Source organism: Stegastes partitus, unplaced genomic scaffold (assembly GCF_000690725.1).
Source record: "Stegastes partitus isolate 25-593 unplaced genomic scaffold, Stegastes_partitus-1.0.2 Scaffold0, whole genome shotgun sequence".
In the NCBI taxonomy this organism is placed as follows: Eukaryota; Metazoa; Chordata; class Actinopteri; family Pomacentridae; genus Stegastes; species Stegastes partitus.
The window spans coordinates 488,108-499,520 of record NW_007577731.1 but is presented as its reverse complement, the minus strand read 5'-3'; positions in this window follow the sequence as shown (position 1 = coordinate 499,520).

Here is an 11,413-nt window from a genome sequence, read left to right as displayed (position 1 = left end):
TCTGTTTCAGCACTATGCCTACGACTCCTCTGAAGGAGTTACAAGAAGGAGACTAGTGAGGGAGGCCACCAAGACACCTGTGACTCCTCTGAAGCATCATGGTGTGAAGCACAGTGGTGGCAGTATGATGTGGAGATGCTTCTTGACAGCAGGCCCTGGAGGACTTGTAAAGTTAAGTAAATAAAATGTATTTATAAAGCGCTTTTCACATACAAAGGTCACAAAGTGCTTTACAAAGGCAGAATGAAAATACAGAAAAACACAGAAACAATAAAGTGACTATCAGATTGATGGAGTTAAAACTGCTCAATACTCAGCACACAACAATAATACACAAAAATAAAGCAAATACAGAGCTGTTGCATACAAGCCTGTCTGAACAGGTGTGTCTTTAACTGGCTTTAACAAGAAACAGAGACTCAGCAGAGCGTACAGGTGCAGGCAAAAAGAAGCTCAGTCACCTTAAGGCGAGTCTGAGGGACAAACAGCACATTTAACACATTCGACCTGAGAGAACAAACTGGCTGATATGAAGTAGCTCAGCAACAGAAGCAGGAGCCCGTAATGCTCTGCAGGTAAGGATTAGGATTTTGACCTGGATCCTGGATGTGACAGGGAGCCAGTGAAGGGATTTTAGCATTGGGCTGATATGAGAGCGTCTGTTTGATGTAGGTAGTGGTCCTGCAGCAGCATTCTGGATCACCTGCAGACGACTAAAAGGAGAAATACTCAGTGAGGAGAAAAGTGCGTTACAGCAGAGGGTAGAATGAAAGCAGCAACATGTAGGGAAATCCTGGGAGACGACCTGATGCAGTCTGACTCGAGAAAATATTTGTTTTCCAGCAAGAGAATGACCTGAAGCACACATCCAAGTCTCACAGAGATGTTTACAGCCTCTGTAACCGGACCGAGCAGGACGGGCTCACAGCACAGTGTCCAGATGTGCATCCACAAAGCCTGTTTCTGAGCATTTCTTTCCCAGAATTGTGTAAATTGTGCATGATAAATATCCTGTCTGCTGAATGATAATGAACATTTAAAATGCCTTTGCCCAGAGTTCCCAAACAAAGATGGCGGACAGTCAGCTGCAAGACAGCCAATTAAACATTTACAGGTTTTAAAACCATCTTTTAGTCTGTGTGCGCTTCTGTCATCCAGATGGGGTCTTAGAGGATCCTGGAAACACACTAAAAACAGCAGTGAGTGTTTTTGAATGGAGGCTTTGGGTGCAGGAAACTCCAGCAACAGCTCAGAAAGAGCTAGACTGGCTTCAAGCAAAGGGGACCAAACCGGGCCACTCCACAGTTACATAACTGTCCTATCTGATGTGGAACTCATACAAAACAGTGCTCGCTCAGTAAATACTCTCTGGTCCTCATGAAGGATGCTCGATAGCTGACTTAGTCGTAGCAGTAAAGTGAAACTCGTCACACTTTCTAACCGTGTCAGGATGCTCATCACTGACTCACACAGAGCGGCTAAAGCGAGCATCTCTGAAACGTAAAGAACATTGAACACGCTCATTCACTCAGATATAACGGTGACGGGTGGGCTCAGTGGTTCTGGATGCATCAGATCTGTTGTGGGTTTATACGAGTTCTCTCTTGCTGTAATTATGAGGTTGCCAGGCAACAAGAAGCTGCTGGGAGTCGCTGCACCGTGTGACTCAAAAGTTCATGTTATACTATTCTAAGAGCTTGAATTGAGAGCCGAGAACAGACTCGCTTTGGTTTCACTTCTCATCCAGGAGGCTTCTTCAGGTCTCACTGACTTGTAGGACGGTCCAGGTGAATGACATCATCCCCAGTCAGCGGCGGTGAAACTGTCTGAGGATGTCAGGACGGAGTTAAAGGCAGCTGATGAATGGTGTCGTAAACTCCCTCCTCTGCTCGGAGATTATAGTTTAACAGAAGCTCCCTCGACTTCTCTGCCTTTATCTCCTCTGTTCTGGACGGAGAAGCTCATGAAGCACCTGAAGGACTGAGGATCTGAGCAGAGATACAGAACAATCAGAATGAATCAGTTGGTGGATTTTGTTCAGGTAGAGGCTCGCTAGCTGTTTCCCCACTGGTTTTGTGCTAAGCTAAGCTAACAGCTGCTGGCTATAGCCTCATATTTAATATAACATAAAGACACAGAAGCAGTGTAACAGCAATTATCAGGCAAGACAGTAATATGCGTGTTTTTAAAAAAATAAAATAAAATAAAATAAAATAATATATATATATATTTATATATATAGGGTTAAATAATATATAAACTGTATATATAAAAGTGGCTGGTGTTAATCAAACAGACAAAATGAACACATGGTTATAATTCATTTTTGCACAGTCTGTGTCTTTTTAAGTGTAAATATTTTATATTTTTTCATTCAATACTATATTTTTGTCATCTTGTGTACATACTCATTGTATTTCTTAATTATTGTTATTTCCTTGTACTTCCCGTCTATATTTTTTGGATGCTGCTGTGGCATGTAAATGTTTTTTGTTTTTTTAATTTATTTTTTTGGCCTTTTTGCCTTTATTGTATAGGACAGTCGAAGGAGAGACAGGAACATCAGGGAGGAGAATGGGTTGCAGCAAAGGGCCATGAGCGGGATTCAAAGTCATGGCCGCTGCATCGGAGACTATAGTCCCTGTACATGGGTCGCCATCTCATCCAGGTGAGCTAAAGCGGCGGCCTTGTGGTGTGTAAATACAATAAAATAATTCTGTTCTATTCTATAATTTAGGTTAAGACAATAGTGGCTGATATACCATTGTGAGCAGATTCTCTACTAAACCAGTTCTGAGGTGTGAACATGGACCGTTCTACACGAGGGCTTTTTCCAGGACGGCTGCATGCTTTGGCTTCTGGCTAAACCAGCCTTAGATATAATTCCCACAGACTAATACGACAGTAATCGATATGATTCATGTCTTATCAGCCCAGAGAACCAGTGCTGCTGTATCCTGCTCACTTTCTGTTTTACCCAGAACCACAGAGGACACATATTAATCCAAATACTCTTTAAATCAGGCTGACTGGTGTCGACATGAATCACTCTGTCAACCAGCCCAGTTAGCTTGCTTTGTTCTGAGTCCTGAAATGTGCTGGTAGCTAAACAGCTTGGAGAGTTAAATGAGACCGGACTGATCGGGCCATATGGTTCTGTGTTTAAACGCGTCTCTTCCCACCAACAATACAAACTGAAGGCTTCAGCCCAACAGATTCAATAATTAGATTCATTCGGATCAATTATTCATTCACCTTCTGCTCTGTGTCGTCACCCAAAGGCGCATCTGTCGGGCTGGACAAGCGGTCCCTCAGCTCGGCCTCTGGGAAGAAGCTGTTTGGTGTTCATGTTTCATCCCACCGGGGAGGATGTGCAGCGACGGGAGACGGACGGATAGGTGAGAGTTTAGAGGGAAGGATGGAGGAACCACCTCAAAATAATAACCACAGATCAACTTTCTTCACTTGACAATCAGTGTTTAAATCTGCTCTTTGATTAAACATGACAACAGAACTGGTCTCCACAGTTAAAGCTTTCATTCCCTCCAGTATTCTTACAACATTACAACAGACCACCTGGACTCACAGCTGGAAGATAGATCCACTTTGTTGCACCCTTTAATCACCCATTCATGACCCACAAGCTTCCATCAGGTTCTGGTGCAGCAGTACATGTCTGTGGACACTAGATGGAAGCAGCAGACAGTTTAACGGCATCAGTGAGGGTTCAGGCTGCTGATACGTTACCAAACATGAACCTCCAGCTCCTTCACAACCCTCACATTGAACCTCTGTTTGTCTTGTCACGGAGGTCTTGTTCCTGTCAAAGCTTTTCTGTGAGATAAGTCTCAGCATCCCACATTTGTCCAGCTTTAGCTTCACAGTATGGACAACATATCTTTAAACCTTCGATTCGGGTTAGAAAGAGCGACAAGCAGCAGGTCTAAGGTGTGTGGTTAGGTTCTCTACATTACTGTGACAAACAAATACACCACAAAAACGTTGACAGACAAAAAAACGAGGCCATGAACTTACAGAGAGGCCTCAGCTAAACCCTCTGAAAGCTCAGACGTGACAAACAGGAATACACGAGAAACCGAAAGCAGTCCAAGTTGGCGTGGCGCTATCTCTAGTGTTTAAATCACACGACCTCTGTCAGAACGCCTCATTTTTATGATTCATGCCGGAAACTGCTGGAGTTAGATAATCCTCACAAAAAGTCCCCCATAATTAAAAAAACAAAACACATCTGACGTTAGAAATGAGTTTCGGATGCGACCAGGACGCAGAGTTCACGTCTTTCTTTTTAATTCAAACTGAGCAGTGCTGATAACCTCCAGAGCTTTCGGTTTGCCTCCACTTCATACCCTGACTGATGTCTCCCGGCGGCCGTGAGTGATGACGTGATGCAGTGGCTTCACCTCTGCTGCCCTCCACACCAGATGATCAGTAATCCTCTCTGCATCCCTACCAGTGGGCTGCAAGACTCCCAGTGTGTCACTGATAATCAATGGCTTAGATAAACAGGACGCCGCTTCGAGATTGACTGAGATCTGATTGTCATCAAATGTCGCTTCAAATGTTAAAGTGTGGAAAAATTTGAGGCAATTTTTAAATCTCATAAAGTTCTTAATATCGCAAACTAAATGTTCACAGTTATTGTTTTATAGAACCGTGTTTTATGATTTAAAAATGAAAAGTTTCAGGCTTGTCAGAGGTGGTTGAGTAGAAGGCCCTGATGATTTGAGATGCGATAACCCTTTACCCTCCCTGACATGTTGGTGAAACACTGGATTCTTTCTGCTTCTCTGATTTTGCGCCACCACCAGGTCCAAATATTAATTTAGCCATTTCTCTGATTCATGACTCCAACATGTCGAGGTCCACGGTACGATCCGGCTCTGCTCGGGATGAGAAAAGCAACGTAAAACCAGGAGGAAGTTGTTTCTTGCAAGGCCAGAGTTTTTATTCTTATGTGTGTGGTGAGAGCAGACTGATTGATACAACAAGAAGTCTCCATGAACCTAAAAACAGCCATCACATCAGCAGAGGACCTGCAGGTTATTCAGCAGCTGTCGGTGTCAGAGTGCATACGTCTGCAGTGGGAGCGCCTGCAGGAGTCTGGCCTATACGCAGGATGTGCAGTGAAAACGTCCGCCGTGTGCAAAAACAACGTTAAAGCAAAACTACAGTTCGTCAGTGAACATACAGGCAGAGAGCAGCTTTCTGGAGTCACGTGCTCTGAACAGAAGGACTCAGAAGTTACGGTTCAGGCGACTTCATGAGCTGGACGGCTAACAGGCTTTGATTCAACTGTGAAGTCCATCCATCATCTCTACACCTTAATCCTCACTAGGGTCATGGGGGGCTGGAGTCTATCCCAGCTGACTCAGGGTGAAGGCAGGTTCACCTGGACAGGTAACCAGTCTATCACAGGGCTACACTTAGAGACAGACAACCAAGCACACTCACATTCACACCCACGGACAATTTAGAATCACCAATTAACCTCAGCATGTTTGTGGACTGTGGGAGGAAGCCGGAGAACCCGGAGAGAACCCACGTTGCACGGGGAGAACATGGAGACTCCACGCAGGAAGATCCCGGGTGTCCTCACCGGGATGCCGACCGGCGACCTTCTAGCTGTGAGGTGCTAACGATGCTAACCACCGAGACACTTGCAGCCCTGAAGTCTGCATCATGTAACTAAGCGCTTGAAGAAGACGTGAGGCCATCGGAGCTACAGCTGAAGGTGAACCAGAGGTGGGATTTCCCTGAAGGTCCTGAGCAGACAAACAAATCCAGAGAGGAAAGGCTTAAGGAGACGACACAGAGGATTACAGGACGGTCTGCTTAAAGCCCACATTTGAATCTCATTGAAATGTTGGAGCCAGCGTCAGAGGCTGGTGGACAATTATGCAAAACGCAGACGAGACGTTACTTCTGCCGAAGCTTCTGACATCAATGATTTATTGATTCCTCCTCCAAAAGAATAATACATCCATTTATATCTGTACTCAAATGTTTTCTAGAAGCAAATCTTCCTTCTGGTGTTTCAGTTCATGACCTTTGTCTGTCGACACAAAGACGATCCAGTGTTTGCCTCTAATGTTTAAAAAATGTCTGCCGCAAACTCTTAATGAAAACAGATGTAGTAAATCAACTCTTGTTCATGTAAATACAGAAGTTTGGCTAATTTAAATTCATTCAAGTTAAAATAAGTTTTTATTTCAGAATAATTTTAGTACATTTGCAGCCTGGTTTAAGATTTTTTTGACTTTGAGTTGAATGAACCTGAAGCTGAGAGTTCATCATTAGATCACGTTTTAAAGAAGCTGAACTGGAACGCTGCTGGGAAACTGCTTTGTAGCTTGGAGAACCCAACAACCATGAAAATGTGCCGTCTGGTTCCTGGTTGTTTATTTACATGATAACGAACAAACCATGAGGACGTTGGTATTGAACTGGACACGTGTCGGGTACCGTCAGTGGAAGCAGCCTCACAGGGTCCAGTATGAGCAGAACGTTCACTCCACAGCCAGCACATCTAATGAAGACAGACCAGATGATTTATTGGTTCTAACAGCAGCAAACGTTCTCATTGTTGGCCTTTGAAAATGAAGAAAAGTGCAAAATTCCCCTCAGAAGTTTCCTATAAGTGTATATATATATATATATATATATATATTTATGATTCCTGGTACAAATACAGTCTTTGGTGGACACTGAAACGACTCTTAAACTCTTACAGCCTCCAACATCAGCAGAGTTTGATGAGTGGTAAATACAGTGAGCCAGGAGCCACGAAGACAGCCAGTCATTTAGATCTGCACAGAATTTTATGGTTTCTTGTGTTTATACTTCTGAAGATACTGAACCCTTAAAATGGGTCATACAGGTAAGCTGGAGGGTTTAGGGTAAAAATACACAAATTCACAGAAGAACAAACAGGTAAGCTCGGCCCCCCCTTAGCGTACCTGTTTGTTCTTCTCTGTTCTGATCCGGCCTCGAGTCGGCTGGACGCAACTAAACCAGATGGAAGCGGTTCAAGTGACGCAGTTTATCGCTCAGTAACGTAAATGAACACAACAGAACGGTGACAATACAAAAGAAGCTGGTGGAAATCAGAAGAACCTAGCTAACAAGCTAGCTAACAGAAAACCAAACTAAACTCTTCAGCCACGATTAAACCTGACAGCAACATCCACACAGAACAGAAGAAACTAAAACAAACTGGTGCCTAAAACACACAGTAGGAAAAAGACCAGACACGAGGAACTTCTTCACCAGGTTGTGCAGCTGCTAACGGGAGTCAGTCTCCACTAAGACTCTCTCAAACTCCCACTGAGTCAGCAGCTGCCAGCAGAAGCTACCACAAACACAAAGACACAGAGCGAGCGGAACCAGAACTGTTCACACTAAACCCCAACCAGCCAGACTGAGAGGCTGCTGGTTGGTTTTATATCCAGGTGTGGTGATTGCTGGGTGGAGGAGGGGTGGTGCTGGTCCAATCACACATGACCAGAGGCGGGGAGAACAAGGCTGAAAGTAGGTCAGCAGCTCCAGGGCAATCATCACTGATGTCTGGCATGTGTGGTTCTGGAGCACCGTCTTCAGCTGGGCCTTCACAGGACATCTTCCCACACAATGACCACAGGTCCACATGACCAAAACAGCACAAACACGTTGGGCCGTAACAACGTCCAATCAGGAACTGAGGACATCACCTGAGAAAATTAGAAACCTGAGAAACTACAGGGTGAGGCTGTGGCTCAGGTGGTAGAGCAGGTTGTCCTGATCGTAAGGTTGGTGGTTCGATCCCCTCCACAGTCCAAGTGTCCTTGGGCAAGACCCTGAACCCGATGGCAGCAGCACTGTGCATGGCAGCTCTGTGGCTGTTGGTGTGTGAATGGGTGAATGAGAAGCACTTTGAGTGCATTTGTTATCTTAACTTGTTAACTTCACATTTCAGAACTCATAAGATAGCATTAAAGAAATTACTCGGCTCGACTGGGAACCGTCGAATCCCAGACCTTAGACTGGGCGGCGTCTCTGTTCTGAGGCCAGCTGACTACATTCTGTATTTACAAAAGCACTGGAGAAGGCTGAACACATGTCCAAGGCCTTAGTTGTCATAGTTATGACTTACAAGAAGAGGCTAGCGGTTGGCGGCGGCTGGGGTCCGGATGTACATCACGACTTTTACAGTATTAATGCAGAAGCAGTCCTGTCCTGTATACATGTAAATACTACATGTGGTTTAAATGCAGGCTGTTGGTGAGTAAAGCATCTCTGACGTCACTCTGAGGCTACTTTAGGTCTCGCTGCTCAAACATGGGTTACGTGAAGTCGCTCGTCCTCGTCAAGCAGTTAAAATGATCCATGTTTTCCTTTCCACTGCAACTCTGCTGAAAGAGGTCAAGGTGAAAGTCAGGGTCACGCCCAGGGACGTCCAAACAAAAGGATGCCAAGTGATGGGGGACATTTTTCTTCCCAGCTGTTTCCAGCAGCCGTCCCCTCTCCGAGTGCTGTGCCATCTGCACAAGAAAGAGAAAGGGGTGATGTCTTTACCAGCCTGGGCAGCCATGTGCTGGTGGCCCAGCAGATAGGAAACGCAATTAGAAGTCGCCGTAAAAGAGGGACATTAGCAGGCCAAGACAAAAGAGGTCGGAGCCCCACGGCCCCAGGTGAGGAAGGAGGTCGTAACCATAACCGCCCTGTCAGCTTCCTGCCCGGGGGGGGGGGGCAGGAGGAGGGAGACGGCCCAGCAGACGGTGACTGTGTGGCTCCAGAGCTCCATGGCGCTGGAAGTCATGTAGCCTCAACGTGACTAGAAGCTCTCAGCGTGGCCTAAATAACGACATGGCCGCAAAACGAGGACGTGGACAAGATGGAGACGATGACGAATCAGAGTTCACGCCTCAGACCAGCAGACAGTTTGGACGTTTCTAGACTTTTCTATTCAGAAAGTACCACGCGTTGACTTACATCAGATTTATTTTAAACTGAAGGATTCTGTCAGTTTCACAGCTGTTGTTGTTTGTGTCAAAAACTTTACTTTAAATAGATGGTTTCATGGTTTTTAACTGCAGCTTTTGATTGTTTTGAACTTTTTACTGTCATTTCTTGGATTTTCTGGTTTTCCCCCTTTAATAAAAATCACAGAAAACAAAGTTTGAATTTACACGTCAACCCTAAAAAAAGAGCCTAAAACTATAAATATGTATTTTTATAAATTGTAATTTGTTCTCTAACAATGTTTTACCGCCATGTTTGTCTTACTGCATTTAAACTTTATTTTTTTAACATACATATATTTGAATTTATTTTATTTGACAGAATTCTGTACAATAAGGAAATAAAAATGGCATTATTTTTAAAACTGTTATTTTACAGACTTTTCCTGTTTTATTAAATTACAGATGGTACCAAATAAAAAACACTAATTTACACGTTGACTTTAAAAAAGAAGAAAAAGGAAAATGTAAATCTAATCAAATATTATTATTATTATTATATATTTTTTTCCCATTCTCTAAACATTACAGTAGTCCATCATGTGTAATGTATTTTTTCTCAAAAGTTTGCTGCCAGATTTTCACAGTTTTGGGGATTTTTTCTTTCTTTTTTTTAAAACAATGTGTCAAAATTCCCTGTTGGGCCTTTGGGTTGGACCAGGATTCAGTACACCTGATATGTTCAGAGACACTGACCTCCTTCTCTGTCTGATCTCTGTCATGTTTGCGGTTTAAAATATCTACATTTTCAAGAGGAACGTTGGAATTAGAGCTGCTATGAATCAGAGACATTTCACAGATTTAAAAACATTATTTTTAAGCACTTATTAAAATGTCTTAAATGCCACTAAATGCTTCTTTATGGTTATTTTTCCTTATTTTCAGGCTTGTAATCAAACAGCCGATGACTGATTCATATCGTAATATGATCATAGTCAGTATATTGTCGTTGCCTCACTGATAAAATAAACTTTGAATCAGCAGGTAAGATGTCAGTGAGTTAATCTCCTATCAGCAGGTTCTGCCCACAGCGCCAGTCCAAACAATGGCCAGCGCTGAAATGTGCCATTTGTGCTCAGGAAATACAGAAAGACATGAGCTGACAGGAAAATGTGAAGCGCTGAGAGGAAGCGTGTTTGCACAGATCGGTGCTCTCAGGGTGGTTTTCCAGTGGTTTTAACACGTCCTGTGTCTCGGTCGGTCCGATACAGCGACTCACAGAAGCGTCCGACCGGCTGACCTCTGACACTCCCAAAGCTCCGGCCCTGAGCTGCACATCCCAAATGTGGAAAAACACTTGATGTTAAACAAAGGATATCCTTTAGACGGGAAAGCGCTACCCCTTCACTGCAGCCTGAGGGTCTTATTTATTAATTGGCACCAATACAAATACACGATTGGCTCTTGAATTAACAGTACGCTCCCATCCTCTCACAGCCAACAGGATGTTTGTGTGTTCTCATCAGGCTTTCTTTCTTCACCCATGCTCCATTTTGCCAAGTCGCCCGTGTCCAAATCACATTTCCTTTCCGCTGAGCTAATGCTATGATACTTGGAAACGGTAATTAAGTGTTTATTTGTTTTACTGAGGACATATTTGACGTCACAGGTTATGAAATAAATGATGTATTCTGATATTTTATTGATGTATGAGTTGCTCCAATTAAAGGAGGGTTCACCAGAACAACATGAAACGCTCAGTGAGTGGATCTTTTCCAGACGGATTCAGAACTTTATGAATTCTCAGGTGATGCTGAGTTTATCAGAACCAAGTTTCAACGTTTCACAGAAAGGCTGAACATCGAGCCACAGCAACGAGGAGATAAAAAAAGAGATAAATTAAAGGAAGCAGTGAGGAAATAAAAATGCAAATGGAGAAAGGAACGGCTCCTTTAAATGCGTGATCAATATCTTTTGAAGCCAGCTACTGGTTTCTCCTTTTGAACTGCATTTCAAACATAAACATAATTTATTTATGAATTCTTTAATGTTTAAATCACATTGACTATTCAGTTGATCTAATCAATCATTTTTTGGGAGGGGAATGTTTTTGATAGTTCCACTTTGCAAATAAAAATATCGATAATGAACTGATTTGCGTTTGCAAAATAACAACAACTTTGCCTGTTCATGATTATATTATACAGTTAGTTCTTAATTAAAGAAACTGTTCGTTGCTGTTTTCGTGACACTCCTGGTTCTCCGTACATCGTCCATGTGAACAACGTCATTAAAACTCAGGCCTGTTTACACTTTGGTGGCATCACTGCTCTGTTGACTGGAGATCGAATCTGGCTGCAGCCCTGGAGGTCACGTTGGGGGTCAGAGATCTGAGCACGGATCCGACACGCTCCATCTTCTCCCATTTCATGCATAAGAGATATTTTAAGGTTTTA